The 22006-nt window shown below is 35.5% G+C and overlaps 1 protein-coding gene across 1 annotated transcript in view; it reads left to right on the top strand.

The window, feature by feature from the left end:
• Window positions 1–6234: 6234 nt before the first annotated feature.
• LOC120339716 (uncharacterized) overlaps window positions 6235–22006 on the top strand; it is a 51573-nt gene continuing 35801 nt past the window's right edge. The window contains exon 1 of the mRNA XM_078116465.1: window positions 6235–6308. The gene's annotated coding sequence lies outside the window, so the exon portion shown is untranslated. The remainder of the gene's footprint in view (window positions 6309–22006) is intronic.

The following is a 22006-nucleotide window of genomic DNA, read 5'->3' as shown; positions in this document are numbered from 1 at the left end:
TTTGTTTTTTAATTGCATCAGTTTCTATGCCTCACAGAGATTAGATTATATTCTTGAATTATCTTTTTGTGTCAATTTACGTTGTCTCAATTTTTAATTGATATTGAACTGTGGAGTTTTGCATTTCCAATAAAGTATTAGAATGTCCTTAATGCATTCTATTATCTTAAATATTCAGCAAATGTCTTCAATTAGACTTCTGTGGTAAGGATGATCGACTTGAACAACTTGTTAGATCACCTAATGGCCCCTTCTTCAAATAGATACTTTTTGTTATATTCTTTATACAAACTCGCCACAAGCTGGCGAACATTGAGATTTTCGTGGTAAATTACCACTAGCTATTTGGTCTTGCTGCAGATATTTTGCGAGCGTGAAAATTTCCGATTCTACAGGCACATATATAACGCGAGTAATCGTACCATCGATATCTCTCTGCTTAGATTATTTTTAATTCTTCATCTTCTTGTGAATATATGCTTTATGACATCATAATGAGTGAGACAAAACATAATATAACATTCCAGAATCTAGAAAACAATCGATACACTGAAAGGACAGCTCCATCCACCCTATTTCGACGAATGTGAGGTCTGAACAAGATATAAAACTCTTATCATAGAGAAGATCAACAAGATAAACAGAGAGGAAAAGGATAATAAGATATGTGAGTTCAGCTTTCTAATTAGTCTTCTTTGAACCTTTCGGGAAGCTGATAAAGAAAGCTTTTCATCCGTTTCATCGGTTTATCGGAGACTTTTGACAACCCGCCTAATATGCAAGGAATGATAAACTAAACGATTTATTATTGTTAATCACAAACAAAATGACCCGGCTTCTTGTCTGTGCCTCAGCTTGATGTGACATAGAATTCGCCTTAGAACTTGTTCATTGGGAAGGTTATCTGCTAAAACAATAAACATAATCAGCACATAACATATTGGCATAAAAGTATATACAGGTTGAAATCATACATAATATAAGTATATACATACCCTATGTTCTGATTCTTCACGCAATACAGCCATGCGAAGTATACTCCAAAGTAACTTTAATTCAGCTTGTATGACTAAAGTAGCAAATCTGCAGTGTTAGCCTACTATGCTAATTTGCTTATTATACAGTCCCAACCTGTCGAGAGTCGAGTCGAGAATTGTGTTTTATTCGCAATTTAGAATAAGTTATAACTTTTATACATACATATTGTATATTTTCCTCTCACTCAAGAATACTACAACCAATACTGAACACCAAAACACTGACACACACCAAATACTAAGCCAGACTGAACCAAATAGTCTGATCCGCGCGCTTTCAATTTTGCAATTATCGAGATTGATTGCTAAACTATCAAAATACCACTTTGTTCCGTCAGATACGCCCACGTTGGCTGCGTAATACGTCAAACGTCTTCATCGATAACATACCTCAGCCATTGTCAAGCGATGTTCCGCGGAACACTGGTGTTTCGTGAGGGGCATTCAGGTGTTTCTTGGTCTTGGCACCTTTCTATTTGCAAGACCGTTAATTCCTGCCTGTTTTGAGAAACAATTGAAACGAGGTTCTGCCGCTGTCTATTTTTGCTTTTAATTAAAGTCACAGCAGAGTGCCCATGTCACTGTGCACAGAGCCATGGTGATGCAAATGACAAGATAATTTTTGATGGATTTTGCACCGATGATGGAATTGAGTTATAGAGATATATGATTGTATAGAGTTATGATTGAGTTATAAGCAGATAGCCAAAACTCGTCCAAACTTGTTTTTCTGTTAGCCTAAATTACTGCGCACGTCAACATGGTGGAAGTTGGACAGCTTGTTTACAAATACATTATGACAAAACAGTGACAATTACAACGTGACAATTGCCCTTATTCAATCGTATGCAAATGCAGTAATATTACCATTCTAATACTCAAGTTTTACAGAATTGCCCGTTGTATGCATGCCTTGGTGTATAACCAATAGCTCTTTTTCTAAAATTGGGAAAAGATCCGCGGCAGAACTGATAATATCTTGCGCCACACTAGTGTGCCCCGGCATACAGTTTGAGAAACGCTGCTGTATTTGCACCGCAGGTGCGCGATAATTTCCGCTCATCACGGATGCTCAGTCAGCGCCTATGGCAATCGCCGTGGTTTCGACGATGGATGCAATAGCTGCAATTGTAGATGCATCCCCACTCTCCTTGAGGCGCACAAGCTCGTTGAAATGTTCCACGACTTCCCATCATGATCCACCGTCCGAAGACAAATCGCCCAGCATTGACTAGGATTTGTCGATCGTGATTGATTGCAACCTGACATTGGTCGCAAATTCCAATCTGTTCCTGAACTTCTTCAGCCATAGCTCAGACTCTTTCCTTGCGCGATTTTTCAGCATTATCGGACTCCTCGATCTCATCATGGCCCCTGACCTATACGCCATTGTATGCGTACAAAATAATCGGTGAAATTTTAGAAGCATTTTTGAATATTCTCTGTTTAGGGAGACCACGGAAAATTGTTCAGCATGTTTTATACGCTCTTAACTTCCACTTCCAATAGTCTCCATAGTTTTATCTAGAGGTAGCCAACAGCATATGATCTGCACTGCTATCGTGCTTCCCCAGTCCACGGTTAGTTTCCACAGGCTTCGATCACGAAGACAATCCGCCAAATGCAAATGCAGACTCCGATTTTTCCGTAGAAGTACTGACATTTTGGTAAGGGTAGAATATACTATCTGCGAGTACAATCATATTCCCTTTCTCTCTGTTTAGGTTTTTTTATTTTATATATCAAACTGCAACTGCTAATATATTGGCATTGGAGTGAAATAAAACATATAATCTGTGTTTTATTCCATTCAAAATACCTAGCGATACACACGAAAGAGCCACCGTTTAGCTAGATTCTCGGATACGTATATGAAGTCGAAGAAAGCTGTACCATTTTTTAAGTATGAGGCTTGGCTCCGTTTTAGCCTGACTATATAATCTATTCACGTATTTTCCCAATTTTTGACTTTACAAGATGAATGCTTCGTAACTCACTTTTTGTTCTGCCAATAACGCTTCTTTGGTTAGTGGTGTTATATGACAGCTGACAGAATGTATGTCGTATGCTGCTATGGCGCGCGGGCCGTAATTTGCCATGTGAGATCTAGATTTTAGATTCCAAATTTTACTAGATTGTGAACAAAATATCTAGATCTAGCTACAATACACCTCCAGCGACAGCCCCAATGTAGGGTAGTAAGCTGTGAATATTAGACTTTGAAAAAATATATTTGAATGGTTAGTAAAATCGACTAATCTTCCCTCTCATTTATTATCGTTTTCAATCACCTGAATTCGCTACACTATCGGTTCTGTATGACGACATAATGAACAAGTCGGAACGAATAAATTTTATTTTCATTCAAGATAAACAGTGATATCCAAACTAGCGACCGCTCGTCTACGCATTACCTCACAAGTGTGAAGTCCAAGAACCTGGATTCCTACAAGGAGGAGAAGAAGTCCAAGAAGATATACACTACAGAGAACAAACTTACAAGAAAAAATATGAGTTTAGCTTTTTTATTTAGGCCGTAACTTCCTGTACGCTGATAAGGGAGAAATTTATTGCTTTCACACAACGATAGGAATGTTTCGTTTGTTTTAGAATCACTCAATACTTGAATACAAACTCATATCTGCAGGTTAGCATATATATCCTTCAAGTGCAATATCTTAGATATGTTTTATTTGAGGCTATTTTGAAATCAGGAATTTTTATTCGTATTTATTGCAAATCTTGTCACCATTGATTTCCTTTATTATATATTATGTTACGACTTAGTGACGAACTTATGTACGAAATTATTATTCCGTTTAAACTAGTGCATATTTGAATTATTTTGATTGATTCCAATTACATTACGGTTATATGGTAGTATCCACTCAATCGCGCTACTGTGCAGAGATAATTTAATCCTGGGAAGTTGTTTTTGTTCGAACCAAAGGCTACGAGGCCAGCCTACATTAAACGCTAACAAAAACAGTAGTCGAGGCTTCTATCGCAAACTTGAAAATATATTTCTCTCCCAAAACCTATCCGTTACTCAACGTACTTCGAGTTTGTAGACAGCAAATATTGTGCCAAGCATATAACAAAATAGAAAGAAAAAAAATGAACAGATTTAATAAGATATTTTTTTCCCAACATGATAAGAAAACATATTATTTATTATTTCAGATCACGACTAACCCAATATAAGTATACTATGAACATCGTAGAACAATGGTATTAAGATAAGAATTCAATATAGCATTATATTGTATAAAAGTTCGATACATTCCCAAAAAAATATTTGACAATGGCTAGCTGCTATAACCATTCATAGAAATCCTATTTGAGTTGGGCCATTCCACTACCCAATACGAAGTTATTCTCGCCAACTCACAGTAAATGTATGGTAAACTTTCGTATTGGATTGCGTTTCTACATTAAAATCAATATCGTCCAGGCAACCTTGCAAGGTCTCAGTGATAGACTATTGCACCTCGAACAACATCCCAGTATTATTAGTCAAAGGTATTTTTTTTAAATTCAATTCCATTAAAAATGCGTCACTAGAAGGGATAACAGTATTATTAAACGAGTGGCGTTAGTCAGATTCAGAGAATCCATGTCGAAGAGAGCAGTCAAATCATCAGAGTCAGTCAGTGACTGTTGCTGCCTAATATAATGGCTGATCAACTCAAACCCAAATCAGTGGTTGTAGACCCTAGAAAACAAGCCCAAGAAATAAATTATGTGCCAAACCTAAATGATTTATTCCCATAATCTCGTACCTTGAGATTCTGTCTCAATGGCATTAAAATTAGAATCGGTGTAATTTGTTGATAAACAATCAACAAGATGATACTTGAATAGGAATCGGGAGAGTTATCTCCTGAAACAATAAACTTAATCATTTATATATCATTTTTCATTTACATATTTCCATTCAATCATTTTTAAGTACACATTACGAAATTGCGGTTCTGTTTTTTTCCCCATGTCTTCAACAGTCATAAGATCAAGTATAGGGCAGCCTATAATTTGAGAATTTTGTAACACAAATCCTGACATTTCGAAGTTATGGTGAGTTTCAAAAATTGGTATTCAAGTCATTTCTTGATTTACTACAAGAACTTTGTACGCTCTTTGTGTTTTGGTAAGTCCTACAGACTCAAGAACTAAAAATTAGGATATTTTCAAACACTGATTAGTTAACTCCGGTCAATAGATGTAGATTATTCATGAATTATGGGCCATAGGCTTATAAAAGCTTTTTTAATATTCGTTATAAGGTTAGCACACAGTACACAGAAGGTCATCAAACTTATCTTGTTATTTAAATATTTAAATTATATTCTTGAAGACCTTCTTGTGTCAATTTACGCTGTCTCAATTTGTAATTGATATTGATATTTTGCATTTGTTATAAAGTACTAGAACGTTGTTAATACATCCCATTATAATAAATATTCAGCAAATTTCTTTGCTTAGACTTCTTTCGTACGAATTATCGACTTGAACTATTTGCTAGCTCACCTAATGACTCTCTCTTCAAATAGATACTTTTTGTGATATTGTTTATACAAACTTTCTTGAAGCAAGCGAACACAAAAGTTTTTCGAGGTAAATTATCATAAGCTATTTGGTCTTGCTGCAGATATTTTGCAAGCGTGAAAATTCTGATTATACGGTCATTTATCAAACAAGTAATCCTACTATCGCTATCTCTCTGTTTCAACTTTTTTTATTTTTTATCTATCTTCACCTGCTTGTGAATTTATTCTTTATGACATCATAACGAGAATATGGGTCAGAGATCGAAGACTTATCGATCGAAACTTAGGGGATCCCCCGAAACAGCGCTCTTACTCCATAGTGACTCCTTGTGTCCCATCAATAATTAATTCTGATTAATAACTCGCTAATTATACGACACAATTCGCCCAAAATCAATAGGCTCCAGGTCCGAGATATGATGAATGCACATGCAAAATCTGGAGCAGATTTAATCCCGCTTTCGTGAGATATCGCGTGCATCTAACAGACAGACAGACAAATACCTATCAACATACTTACCGATGAAAATCGATAAGTAATGAGTGGAACAAACATAATATAACCTTTTTTTTTTTATTCTAGAATCTAAAAACAAGCGAAACACTGAAAGCACAGCTCACCTACCCGCATTTCCGACAAATGTGGAGTCTGAAAAAGACACCAAATCTCTTATGACGAATAAGATCAACAAGATAAACAGAGAGAAAAAGTATAATAAAAGATGTGAGTTCAGCATTCTAATTAGTCTATTTTGTAAATTTCGGGAAGCCGATAAAGAAAGTTTTTTATCGGTTTATCGGAGACATTTGACAACGCGTTCAATATGCAAGGGTTACTAAACTAAACGATTTATTATTATTAATTACAAGCAAAATGGCCCGGCTTCTTGTCTGTGTCTCAGCTTGGATGTCCCAATACAATTCAACATAGGACCGTTGCAATTTTTTGAAAATACGACAACAAGATGATACACCAAATTGAATCTGAAGAGTTATCTGCTAAAACAATAAACATAATAAGCAACATATTGGCATAAAATCATTTACAGATTGAAATCATACAATATATACAGTATATAGATACCGCATATGTTCTGAGTCTTCAGCGAAGTATATTCCAAAGTAACTTTAATTCAGTTTGTATGACTAAATTGGCAAACCTGCAGTGTTAGCCTACTATGCTAATTTGCTTATTATACAGTCTCAACCTGCAGCCAAAACTTGTTTTTCATTCGCAATTGAGAACGTTTATGTTGACCTCAAGTTAGATTTTTAATACATACTGTTATTTCTTTCTGCTAACTCACGAATACTACAATCATTGAACACAAAAACACTGATTTACAACAAATACTAAGCCAGACTGAACCAAGTCGCCTGTTCAGCGCGCTTCCAATTTAGCAATTATCGAGATTGATTGCAAAACTATGGACATACCACTTTGTTCCGTCAGATACGACCACATTGGCTGCCTAACACGTCAAATATCTTCATAAATAATATATGTCAGCGATTGTTAAGCGATGTTCCGCGGAGCACTGGTGTTCCGTGATAGGCATTCAGGTGTTTCTTGGTCTTTATGCCTTTCTATTTGCCAGACCAGTAAATTTCCGTTCAGGTAGATGCAACCACGAGAGTCTCACAAGAATACTTTCCTTCTTGCGCTTCTCCAAGATTTGCTAGATACGCCCACATTGTCTGCGTGAAAACGTCAAACGTCATCGCAAATAACATATTATGTCAGTGATTATCAACCGATATTTCGCGTAACACTGATGTTCCGCGCAATGCGTTCGTATATTTCGTGGGGTTAACGCTTTCCTATTTACATGACCGTTAATTGCCGTTAAAGCATATATGTAGTCATGAGAGGCCCACCAGGGTACTTTCGTGTTGCGCAATATATAAAAGATATCTCCGTGGTTTCCACTAAAAAAATTTTTGAATCGTCTTAGCGATTACGTACTGGCCGGCAGTGACCGTTTTGATGTAATGTACCATAACTAAAATAAGTCCGTGGGCATCACAAAGTTGCATGCAACACGAGAGGATGCTTTCCCTGTATTTGCATTGCGGGTCCGCGTTAATATAAGTTCAATACCGGTGCTCCGTCAGCGCCTATGGCAACCGCCGGGGTTTCGGCGATGGAATTTTGACAATGAAATTTGACTTTGAAAAAATATATTTGAATGGTTAATAAAATCGACTAATCTTCCCTCTCATTTATCATCGTTTTCAATCAATTTGCTATACTATTGGTTCTGTATGGCGACATAATGAACAAATCAGAACGAATAAATTTTGGTATTTTCATTCAAGATAACAAGCAATATCCAAACTAGCGACCGCTCGTTTACCGCATCACGTCACAAGTGTGAAGTCCAATAACCTAAATTCCTACGAGGAGGAGAAGGAGGCCAGCAAGATATACACTATGCAGAGAACAAACTTACAAGAAAAGATGTGAGTTTAGCTTTTTTATTTAGACCGTAACTTCCTGTACGCTGATGAGGGAGAAATTTAATGCTTCCACACAACGATAGTAAAGTTTCGTTTGTTTTAGAATCACTCAATACTCGATCACAAGGTCATATCTGTAGGTTAGTATATATATCTTTCAAGTGCAATATCTTAGATATATTTTGTTTCAGACTATTTTGAAATCAGGAATTTTCATTCGTATTTTATTGCAAATTGTCACCATTGATTTTCTTTATCATATATTTATATTATGTTACGACTTAGCGACGAACTTATGTACGAAGTTATTAATTCGTTTAAACTAGTGCATATTTGAATTATTGTGATTTATTTCAAACACATTACGGTTATATGATAGTATATACTCAATCGCGTTACTGTGCGAAAATAATTTAATCCTGGGAAGTTGTTTTTGTTCGAACCAAAGGCTACGCGGCCAGCCTACATTAAACTCTAACAAAAACAGTAGTCGAGGCTTCTATCGCAAACTTGAAAATATATTTCTCTCCCAAAACCTATCCGTTCCTCAACGTACTTCGAGTTTGTAGACAGCAAATAATGTGCCAAGCCTATAACAAAATAGAAAATAATGAATAGATTTGATAAAAAAAAAATGTTTGCCAAAAATGATAAGAAAACTCAATAAATAATATTTCAGATCACCGCCAACCCTGTATAAGTATATTATGAACATCGTAGAACAACTTTATTAAGATAAGAATTCAATATAGCATTTTATTATATCTCATTATATCTTATTATTTTGTTAAACTTATCTTGGTAAATAAATATGATTTGGTTTTTAATTGCATCAGTTTCTATGCCTCACAGAGATTAGATTATATTCTTGAATTATCTTTTTGTGTCAATTTACGTTGTTTCAATTTTTAATTGATATCGAACTGTGAAGTTTTGCATTTCCAATAAAGTATTAAAATGTCGCGTATTATAATCCCGCTTTCGTGAGATATCGCGTGCATCTAACAGACAGACAGACAAATACCTATCAACATACTTACCGATGAAAATCGATAAGTAATGAGTGGAACAAACATAATATAACCTTTTTTTTTATTCTAGAATCTAAAAACAAGCGAAACACTGAAAGCACAGCTCACCTACCCGCATTTCCGACAAATGCGGAGTCTGAAAAAGACACCAAATCTCATATGACGAAGAAGATCAACAAGATAAACAGAGAGAAAAAGTATAAAAAAAGATGTGAGTTCAGCATTCTAATTAGTCTATTTTGTAAATTTCAGGAAGCCGATAAAGAAAGTTTTTTATCGGTTTATCGGAGACATTTGACAACGCGTTCAATATGCAAGGGCTACTAAACTAAACGATTTATTATTATTAATTACAAGCAAAATGGCCCGGCTTCTCGTCCGTGTCTCAGCTTGGATGTCCCAATACAATTCAACATAGGACCGTTGCAATTTTTTGAAAATACGACAACAAGATGATACATCAAATTGAATCTGAAGAGTTATCTGCTAAAACAATAAACATAATAAGCAACATATTGGCATAAAATCATTTACAGATTGAAATCATACAATATATACAGTATATAGATACCGCATATGTTCTGAGTCTTCAGCGAAGTATATTCCAAAGTAACTTTAATTCAGTTTGTATGACTAAATTGGCAAACCTGCAGTGTTAGCCTACTATGCTAATTTGCTTATTATACAGTCTCAACCTGCAGCCAAAACTTGTTTTTCATTCGCAATTGAGAACGTTTATGTTGACCTCAAGTTAGATTTTTAATACATACTGTTATTTCTTTCTGCTAACTCACGAATACTACAATCATTGAACACAAAAACACTGATTTACAACAAATACTAAGCCAGACTGAACCAAGTCGCCTGATCAGCGCGCTTCCAATTTAGCAATTATCGAGATTGATTGCAAAACTATGGACATACCACTTTGTTCCGTCAGATACGACCACATTGGCTGCCTAACACGTCAAATATCTTCATAAATAATATATGTCAGCGATTGTTAAGCGATGTTCCGCGGAGCACTGGTGTTCCGTGATAGGCATTCAGGTGTTTCTTGGTCTTTATGCCTTTCTATTTGCCAGACCAGTAAATTTCCGTTCAGGTAGATGCAACCACGAGAGTCTCACAAGAATACTTTCCTTCTTGCGCTTCTCCAAGATTTGCTAGATACGCCCACATTGTTTGCGTGAAAACGTCAAACGTCATCGCAAATAACATATTATGTCAGTGATTATCAACCGATATTTCGCGTAACACTGATGTTCCGCGCAATGCGTTCGTATATTTCGTGGAGGTAACGCTTTCCTATTTACATGACCGTTAATTGCCGTTAAAGCATATATGTAGTCATGAGAGGCCCACCAGGGTACTTTCGTTTTGCGCAATATATAAAAGATATCTCCGTGGTTTCCACTAAAAAATTTTTTGAATCGTCTTAGCGATTACGTACTGGCCGGCAGTGACCGTTTTGATGTAATGTACCATAACTAAAATAAGTCCGTGGGCATCACAAAGTTGCGTGCAACACGAGAGGATGCTTTCCCTGTATTTGCATTGCGGGTCCGCGTTAATATCCGTTCATTACCGGTGCTCCGTCAGCGCCTATGGCAACCGCCGGGGTTTCGGCGATGGAATTTTGACAATGAAATTTGACTTTGAAAAAATATATTTGAATGGTTAATAAAATCGACTAATCTTCCCTCTCATTTATCATCGTTTTCAATCAATTCGCTATACTATTGGTTCTGTATGGCGACATAATGAACAAATCAGAACGAATAAATTTTGGTATTTTCATTCAAGATAACAAGCAATATCCAAACTAGCGACCGCTCGTTTACCGCATCACGTCACAAGTGTGAAGTCCAATAACCTAAATTCCTACAAGGAGGAGAAGGAGGCCAGCAAGATATACACTATGCGGAGAACAAACTTACAAGAAAAGATGTGAGTTTAGCTTTTTTATTTAGACCGTAACTTCCTGTACGCTGATGAGGGAGAAATTTAATGCTTCCACACAACGATAGTAAAGTTTCGTTTGTTTTAGAATCACTCAATACTCGATCACAAGGTCATATCTGTAGGTTAGTATATATATCTTTCAAGTGCAATATCTTAGATATATTTTGTTTCAGACTATTTTGAAATCAGGAATTTTCATTCGTATTTTATTGCAAATTGTCACCATTGATTTTCTTTATCATATATTTATATTATTTTACGACTTAGCGACGAACTTATGTACGAAGTTATTAATTCGTTTAAACTAGTGCATATTTGAATTATTGTGATTTATTCCAAACACATTACGGTTATATGATAGTATATACTCAATCGCGTTACTGTGCGAAAATAATTTAATCCTGGGAAGTTGTTTTTGTTCGAACCAAAGGCTACGCGGCCAGCCTACATTAAACTCTAACAAAAACAGTAGTCGAGGCTTCTATCGCAAACTTGAAAATATATTTCTCTCCCAAAACCTATCCGTTCCTCAACGTACTTCGAGTTTGTAGACAGCAAATAATGTGCCAAGCCTATAACAAAATAGAAAATAATGAATAGATTTGATAAAAAAAAATGTTTGCCAAAAATAATAAGAAAACTCAATAAATAATATTTCAGATCACCGCTAACCCAGTATAAGTATATTATGAACATCGTAGAACAACTTTATTAAGATAAGAATTCAATATAGCATTTTATTATATCTCATTATATCTTATTATTTTGTTAAACTTATCTTGGTAAATAAATATGATTTGGTTTTTAATTGCATCAGTTTCTATGCCTCACAGAGATTAGATTATATTCTTGAATTATCTTTTTGTGTCAATTTACGTTGTTTCAATTTTTAATTGATATCGAACTGTGAAGTTTTGCATTTCCAATAAAGTATTAAAATGTCTTTAATGCATCCTATTATCTTAAATATTCAGCAAATGTCTTCAATTAGACTTCTGTGGTAAGGATGATCGACTTGAACAACTTGTTAGATCACCTAATGGCACCTTCTTCAAATAGATACTTTTTGTTATATTCTTTATACAAACTCGCCACAAGCTGGCGAACATTGAGATTTTCGTGGTAAATTATCACTAGCTATTTGGTCTTGCTGCAGATATTTTGCGAGCGTGAAAATTTCCGATTCTACAGGCACATATATAACGCGAGTAATCGTACCATCGATATCTCTCTGCTTAGATTATTTTTAATTCTTCATCTTCTTGTGAATATATGCTTTATGACATCATAATGAGTGAGACAAAACATAATATAACATGTGTTCTTTTTATTCCAGAATCTAGAAAACAAGCGATACACTGAAAGGACAGCTCCATCTACCCTATTTTTCGACGAATGTGGAGTCTGAACAAGATATAAAACTCTTATGATAGAGAAGATCAACAATATAAACAGAGAGGAAAAGGATAATAAAATATGCGAGTTCAGCTTTCTAATTAGTCTTCTTTGAACCTTTCGGGAAGCTGATAAAGAAAGCTTTTCATCCGTTTCATCGGAGACTTTTGACAACCCGCCTAATATGCAAGGAATAATAAAAACTAAACGATTTATTATTGTTAATCACAAACAAAATGACCCGGCTTCTTGTTTGTGCCTCAGCTTGTTGTGACATAGAATTCGCCTTAGAACTGGTTCATTGGGAAGGTTATCTGCTAAAACAATAAACATAATCAGCACATAACATATTGACATAAAAGTATATACAGATTGTAATCATACATAATATAAGTATATACATACCGTATGTTCTGAATCTTCACGCAATACAGCCATGCGAAGTATACTTCAAAGTAACTTTAATTCAGCTTGTATGACTAAAGTAGCAAATCTGCAGTGTTAGCCTACTATGCTAATTTGCTTATTATACAGTCCCAACCTGCAGTCGAGAATTGTGTTTTATTCGCAATTGAGAATAAGTTATAACATTATACATACATATTGTATACTTTCCTCTCACTCAAGAATACTACAACCAATAATGAACACCAAAACACTGACTTACACCGAATACTAAGCCAGACTGAACCAAATAGTCTGATCCGCGCGCTTTCAATTTTGCAATTATCGAGATTGATTGCTAAACTATCAAAATACCACTTTGTTCCGTCAGATACGCCCACATTGGCTGCGTAATACGTCAAACGTCTTCATCGATAACATACCTCAGCCATTATCAAGCGATGTTCCGCGGAACACTGGTGTTTCGCGAGGGGCATTCAGGTGTTTCTTGGTCCTGGCACCTTTCTATTTGCAAGACCGTTAATTCCTGCCTGTTTTGAGAAACAATTGAAACGAGGTTCTGCCGCTGTCTATTTTCGCTTTTAATTAAAGTCACAGCAGAGTGCCCATGTCACTGTGCACAGAGCCATGGAGATGCAAATGACAAGATAATTTTTGATGGATTTTGCACCGATGATGGAATTGAGTTATAGAGATATATGATTGTATAGAGTTATGATTGAGTTATAAGCAGATAACCAAAACTCGTCCAAACTTGTTTTTCTGTTAGCCTAAATTATTGCGCACGTCAACATGGTGAAAGTTGGACAGCTTGTTTACAAATACATTATGACATAACAGTGCAATTACGACGTGACAATCGCCCTTATTCAATCATATGCAAATGCAGTAATATCACCAGTCTAATACTCAAGTTTTACAGGATTGCCCGTTGTATGCATGCTTTGGTGTATAACCAATAGCTCTTTTTCTAAAATTTGAAAAAGATCCGCGGCAGAACTGATAATATCTTGCGCCACACTAGTGTGCCCCGGCATACAGTTTGAGAAACGCTGCTGTATTTGCACCGCAGGTGCGCGATAATTTCCGCTCATCACGGATGCTCAGTCAGCGCATATGGCAATCGCCGTGGTTTCGACGATGGATGCAATAGCTGCAATTGTAGATGCATCCCCACTCTCCTTGAGGCGCACGAGCTCGTTGAAATGTTCCAGCGACTTCCCATCATGATCCACCGTCCGAAGACAAATCGCCCAGCATTGACTAGGATTTGTCGATCGTGATCGATTGCAACCTGACACTGGACGCAAATTCCAATCTGTTCCTGAACTTCTTCAGCCATAGCTCAGACTCTTTCCTTGCGTGATTTTTCGGCATTATCGGACTCTTCGATCTCATCATGACCCCTGACCTATACGCCATTGTATGCGTACAAAATAATCGGTGAAATTTTAGAAGCATTTTTGAATATTCTCTGTTTAGGGAGACAACGGAAAATTGTTCAGCATGTTTTATACGCCTTTAACTTCCACTTCCTATAGTCTTCATAGTTTTATCTAGAGGTAGCCAACAGCATATGATCTGCACTGCTATCGTGCTTCCCCAGTCCACGGTTAGTTTCCACAGGCTTCGATCACGAAAACAATCCGCCAAATGCAAATGCAGGCTCCGATTTTCCCGTAGAAGTACTGACATTTTGGTAAGGGTAGAATATACTAGCTGCGAGTACAATTATATTCCCTTTCTCTCTGTTTAGTTTTTTTTATATTTAATATATCAAACTGCAACTGCTAATATAACGGCATTGGAGTGGAATAAAACATATAATCTGTGTTTTGTTCCATTCCAAATACCTAGCGATACACACGAAAGAGCCACCGTTTAGCTAGATTCTCGGATACGTATATGAAGTCGAAGAAAGCTGTACCATTTTTTAAGTATGAGGCTTGGCTCCGTTTTAGCCTGACTATATTTTCCCAATTTTTGACTTTACAAGATGAATGCTTCGTAACTCACTTTTTGTCCTGCCAATAATGCTTCTTTGGTTAGTGGTGTTGTATGACAGCTGACAGAATGTATGTCGTATGTTGCTATGGCGCGCGGGCCGTAATTCACCATGTGAGATCTAGATTTTAGATTCCAAATTTTACTAGATTGTGAACAAAATATCTAGATCTAGCTACAATACACCTCCAGCGACAGCACCAATGTAGGGTAGTAAGCTGTGAATATTAGACTTTGAAAAAATATATTTGAATGGTTAGTAAAATCGACTAACTTCCCTCTCATTTATTATCGTTTTCAATCACCTGAATTCGCTACACTATCGGTTCTGTATGACGACATAATGAACAAGTCGGAACGAATAAATTTTATTTTCATTCAAGATAAACAGCGATATCCAAACTAGCGACCGCTCGTCGCGGAATATCCAAGAAGATATTACACTACAGAGAACAAACTTACAATAAAAGATGTGAGTTTAGCTTTTTTATTTAGGCCGTAACTCCCTGTACGCTGATAAGGGAGAAATTTATTGCTTTCACACAACGATAGTAATGTTTCGTTTGTTTTAGAATCACTCAATACTTGAATACAAACTCATATCTGCAGGTTAGCATATATATCCTTCAAGTGCAATATCTTAGATATGTTTTATTTCAGACTATTTTGAAATCAGGAATTTTTATTCGTATTTATTGCAAATCTTGTCACCATTGATTTCCTTTATTATATATTATGTTACGACTTAGCGACGAACTTATGTACGGAGTTATTATTTCGTTTAAACGAGTGCATATTTGAATTATTTTGATTGATTCCAAACACATTGCGGTTACATGGTAGTATCCACTCAATCGCGTTACTGTGCGAAAATAATTTAGTCCTGGGAAGTTGTTTTTGTTCGATTCGAACCAAAGGCTACGAGGCCAGCCTACATTAAACGCTAACAAAAACAGTAGTCGAGGCTTCTATCGCAAACTTGAAAATATATTTCTCTCCCAAAACCTATCCGTTACTCAACGTACTTCGAGTTTGTAGACAGCAAATAATGTGCCAAGCTTATAAGAAAATAGAAAAAAATGAACAGATTGAATAAGATTTTTTTTTCCAAAAATGATAAGAAAACATATTCTTTATTATTTCAGATCACGACTAACCCAATATAAGTATACTATGAACATCGTAGAACAAATGTATTAAGATAAGAATTCAATATAGCATTATATTATATAAAAGTTAGATACATTACAAAAAAAAATATTTGACAATGGCTAAATGCTATAGCCATTCATAGAAATCCTATTTGAGCTGGGCCATTCCACTACCCAATACGAAATTATTCTCACCAACTCACAGCAAATGTATGATAAAGTTTCATATTGGATTACGTTTCTGGATTAAAATCAAAATTATTCCAGGTCTTAGTGATAGACTATTGCACCTGGAACAACATCACACTATTGGTCAAACGTATTTTGTTTTCATTCAATTTCACTAAAATGATTAACAGTATTAGGGAACGAGTGGCGTTAGTCAGATTCATAGAATCCATGTCGAAGAAAGCAGTCAAATCATCAGAGTCAGTGACTGTTGTTGCCTAATGTAATGGCTGATCAACTCAATCGCAAATCAGTGGTTGTAGACCTTTGAAAACACGTCCACGAAATAAGTCATGTCCCAAATCAAAACGATTTATTCCCAGAATTTAGTACCATGAGTTTCTGTCCCAATAGCATTAAAATTAGAATCGGTATAATTTCTTGATAAACAGTCAACACGATGATACTTGAATAGGAATCGAGAGGATTATCTCCCGAAACAATAAACTTAATCATTTATATATCATTTTTTATTTATATATTTCCGTTCAATCATGTTTAAGTACATATTACGGAACTTAGGTTCTGATTTTCACAATGTCCTCGATAGTCATAGGATCAAATATAGCCTATAATTTGAGAATTTTGTAACACAAATCATGTCATTTCGAAGTTATGGTGAGTTTCAAAAATTGGTATTCAAGTCACTTCTCGATTTACTACAAGAACTGTGTACGCTCTTCGTCAAGAACTAAAAATTAGGATATTTTCAAACACTGATCAGTTAACTCCGGTCAATTGATGTAGATTATTCATGAATTATGGGCCATAGGCTTATAAAAGCTTTTTTAATATTCGTTATAAGGTTAGCACACAGTACACAGAAGGTCGTCAAACTTATCTTGTTATTTAAATATTTAAATTATATTCTTGAAAACCTTCTTGTGTCAATTTACGCTGTCTCAATTTATAATTGATATTGATATCTTGCATTTGTTATAAAGTACTAGAACGTTGTTAATACACCCCATTATAATAAATATTCAGCAAATTTCTTTGCTTAGACTTCTTTCGTATGAATTATCGACTTGAACTATTTGCTAGCTCACCTAATGACCCTCTCTTCAAACAGATACTTTTTGTGATATTGTTTATACAAACTCTCTTGAAGCAAGCGAATACAAAAGTTTTTCGAGGTAAATTATCATAAGCTATTTGGTCTTGCTGCAGATATTTTGCGAGCGTGAAAAGTCTGATTATACGGTCATTTATCAAACGAGTAATCCTACTATCGCTATCTCTAACTAACTTTCGGGAAGCCGATAAAGAAAGTTTTTTATCGGTTTATCGGGGATATTTGACAACGCGTTGAATATGCAAGGGCTACTAAACTAAACGATTTATTATTATTAATTACAAGCAAAATGGCCCGGCTTCTTGTCTGTGTCTCAGCTTGGATGTCCCAATACAATTCAACATAGAACCGTTGCAATTTTTTGAAAATAGGACAACAAGATGATACACCAAATTGAATCTGGAGAGTTATCTGCTAAAACAATAAACATAATAAGCAACATATTGGCATAAAATCATATACAGATTAAAATCATACAATATATACAGTATATAGATACCGTATATGTTCTGAGTCTTCACGCACTACAATTAGCGAAGTATACTCCAAAGTAACTTTAATTCAGCTTGTATGACTAAATTAGCAAACCTGCAGTGTTAGCCTACTATGCTAATTTGCTTTTTATACAGTCTCAACCTGCAGCCAAAACTTGTTTTTCATTCGCAATTGAGAACGTTTATGTTGACCTCAAGTTATATTTTTAATACATACTGTTATTTCTTTGTGCTAACTCACGAATACTACAATCATTGGACACAAAAACACTGATTTACAACAAATACTAAGCCAGTTTGAAGCAAGTCGTCTGATCAGCGCGCTTCCAATTTAGCGATTATCGAGATTGATTGCAAAACTATGGACATACCACTTTGTTCCGTCAGATACGACCACATTGGCTGCCTAACACGTCAAATATCTTCATAAATAATATATGTCAGCGATTGTTAAGCGATGTTCCGCGGAGCACTGGTGTTCTGTGATAGGCATTCAGGTGTTTCTTGGTCTTGATGCCTTTCTATCTGCCAGACCAGTAAATTTCCGTTCAGTTAGATGCAACCATGAGAGTCTCACAAGAATACTTTCTTTCTTGCGCTTCTCCAAGATTCGCTAGATACGCCCACATTGTCTGCGTGCAAACGTCAAACGTCATCGCAAATAACATAATATGTCAGTGATTATCAACCGATATTTTGTGTAACACTGATGTTCCGCGCCATGCGTTCGTGTATTTCGTGGGGTTAACGCTTTCCTATTTGCATGACCGTTAATTGCCGTTAAAGCATATATGTAGTCATGAGAGGCCCACCAGGGTACTTTCGTTTTGCGCAATATATAAAAGATATCTCCGTGGTTTCCACTAAAAATTTGTTTGAAGCGTCTTAGCGATTACGTACTGGCCGGCAGTGACCGTTTTGATGTAATGTACCATAACTAAAATAAGTCCATGGGCGTCACAAAGTTGCGTGCAACCCGAGAGGATGCTTTTCCTGTATTTGCATTGCGGGTCCGCGTTAATATCCGTTCATTACCGGTGCTCCGTCAGCGCCTATGGCAACCGCCGGGGTTTCGGCGATGGAATTTTGACAATGAAATTTGACTTTGAAAAAATATGTTTGAATGGTTAGTGAAACCGACTAATCTTCCCTCTCATTTATCATCGTTTTCAATCAACTGAATTTGCTATACTATTGGTTCTGCATGGCGACATAATGAACAAAACAGAACGAATAAATTTTGTTATTTTCATTCAAGATAACAAGCAATATCCGAACTAGCGACCGCTCGTTTACCGCATCACGTCACAAGTGTGAAGTCCAATAACCTAAATTCCTACAAGGAGGAGAAGGAGGCCAGCAAGATATACACTATGCAGAGAACAAACTTACAAGAAAAGATGTGAGTTTACCTTTTTTATTTAGACCGTAACTTCCTGTACGCTGATGAGGGAGAAATTTAATGCTTCCACACAACGATAGTAAAGTTTCGTTTGTTTTAGAATCACTCAATACTTGATCACAAGGTCATATCTGTAGGTTAGTATATATATCCTTCAAGTGCAATATCTTATTTATGTTTTATTTCAGACTATTTTGAAATCAGGAATTTTTATTCGTATTTTATTACAAATTGTCACCATTGATTTCCGTTATCATATATTTATATTATGTTACGACTTAGCGACGAACTTATGTACGAAGTTATTAATTCGTTTAAACTAGTGCATATTTGAATTATTTTGATTTATTCCAAACACCTTACGGTTATATGGTAGTATCCACTCAATCGCGTTACTGTGCAGAGATAATTTAATCCTGGGAAGTTGTTTTCGTTCGAACCAAAGGCTACGAGGCCAGCCTACATTAAGCGCTAACAAATACAGTAGTCGAGGCTTCTATCGCAAACTTGAAAATATATTTCTTTCCCAAAACCTATCCTTTTCTCAACGTACTTCAAGTTTGTAGACAGCAAATAATGTGCCAACCCTATAACAAAATAGAAATAAATGAATAGATTTGATAAAAAAAAAATGTTTGCCAAAAATGATAAGAAAACTCAATAAATAATATTTCAGATCACAGCTAACCCAATATAAGTATATTATGAACATCGTAGAACAATTGTATTAAGATAAGAATTCAATATAGTATTATATTATATAAAAGTTCGATACATTACCAAAAAAATATTTGACAATGGCTAACTGCTATAACCATTCATAGAAATCCTATTGAGCTGGGCCATTCCACTACCCAATACTAAATTATTCTCACCAACTCACAGCAAATGTATGATAAAGTTTCATATTGGATTGCGTTTCTAGAATAAAATCAAAATCATTCCAAGCAACCTTGCAAGGTCTTAGTGATAGACTATTGCACCTGGAACAACATCCCACTATTAGTTAATTAAACGTATTTTTTGTTGTTGACTGTTGTTGCCTCATGTAATGGCTGATCAACTCAATCGCAAATCAGTGGTTGTAGACCTTTGAAAACACGTCCACGAAATAAGTCATGTCCCAAATCAAAACGATTTATTCCCAGAATTTTCTACCATGAGTTTCTGTCCCAATAGCATTAAAATTAGAATCGGTATAATTTCTTGATAAACAGTCAACACGATGATACTTGAATAGGAGGAATCGAGAGGGTTATCTCCTGAAACAATAAACTTAATCATTTATATATCATTTTTCATTCGTATATTTCCGTTCAATCATTTTTAAGTACACATTACGGAACTTCGGTTCTGATTTTCACAATGTCTTCGATAGTCATAGGATCAAGTATAGGGCAGCCTATAATTTAAGAATTTTGTAACACAAATCATGTCATTTCGAAGTTATGGTGAGTTTCAAAAATTGGTATTCAAGTCACTTCTCGATTTACTACAAGAACTTTGTACGCTCTTCGTGTTTTGGTAAGTCCTACAGACTCAAGAACTAAAAATTAGGATATTTTCAAACACTGATCAGTTAACTCCGGTCAATTGATGTAGATTATTCATGAATTATGGGCCATAGGCTTATAAAAGCTTTTTTTATTATTCGTAAGGTTAGCACACAGTACACAGAAGGTCATCAAACTCATCTTGTTATGTAAATTATATTCTTGAATACCTTCTTGTGTCAATTTACGCTGTCTCAATTTATAATTGATTTTGATATTTTGCATTTGTTATAAAGTACTAGAATGTTGTTAATACATCCCATTATAATAAATATTCAGCAAATTTCTTTGCTTAGACTTCTTTCGTACGAATTATCAACTTGAACTATTTGCTAGCTCACCTAATGACCCTCTCTTTAAATAGATACTTTCTGGATATTGTTTATACAAACTCTTTTGAAGCAAGCGAACACAAAAGTTTTTCGCGGTAAATTATCATAAGCTAAGGTCTTGCTGCAGATATTTTGCGAGCGTGAAAATTCTGATTATACGGTCATTTATCAAACGAGTAATCCTGCTGTCGCTATCTCTCTGTTTAATTTTTTTTTAGTTTTTATCTATCTTCACCTGCTTGTGAATTTATTCTTTATGACATCATAACGAGAATATCGGTCAGAGACCGAAGACTTATCGAGCGAAAGTTAGGGGATCCCCAAAACAGCGCTCTTACTCCCTAGTGACACTTTGTGTCCCATCACTAATTAATTCCGATTAATAACTCGCTAATTATACGACATATTAGACCTTAGTCATTTAAAACCCATCCTACGCGCGAAAATAAAAGTGATGTAAAAATTTTTTTTTAACATCAGATCTTATGGGAAATGTGATCACCAGAGCAGAAATTTGCATTTTTTGGGATTTTCTAGATATGTTTCATCGTATACGTGTGTAGTTTTGAGGATAGAATATTTTTTACCTTATTTTTGATATTTTTATCATGATAAACATGGTCAAGATATTTGATAATCGTTTATTAAAATTTTAATGATCGCGGCGTTTCCGATGATGTCATTCTCACTAGACCATGAGATTCTGCCAACGCGCCGTGCTCTGTGGAAACTGCTTGTGATAACAGAATACTGGAATACCGGTACCGGGACCACAACTGGCGTTAAACGAAAGACCTATTTTGGTTTTTATTGGATGTTATATATTTCATGAATTCCATGCAACTATGTACATTTCTGGTACAGTTTTCAAAATCCAATGGCCTAACTGAGTTCATATGTTGTGTCTTGTTGACACCATGTACCTAT

This window comes from Styela clava, chromosome 9 (genome assembly GCF_964204865.1).
Source record: "Styela clava chromosome 9, kaStyClav1.hap1.2, whole genome shotgun sequence".
NCBI classification, from domain to species: domain Eukaryota; kingdom Metazoa; phylum Chordata; class Ascidiacea; order Stolidobranchia; family Styelidae; genus Styela; species Styela clava.
Note: the sequence above shows the minus strand (reverse complement) of the source record. Positions and strands in the feature narration are given on the sequence as shown.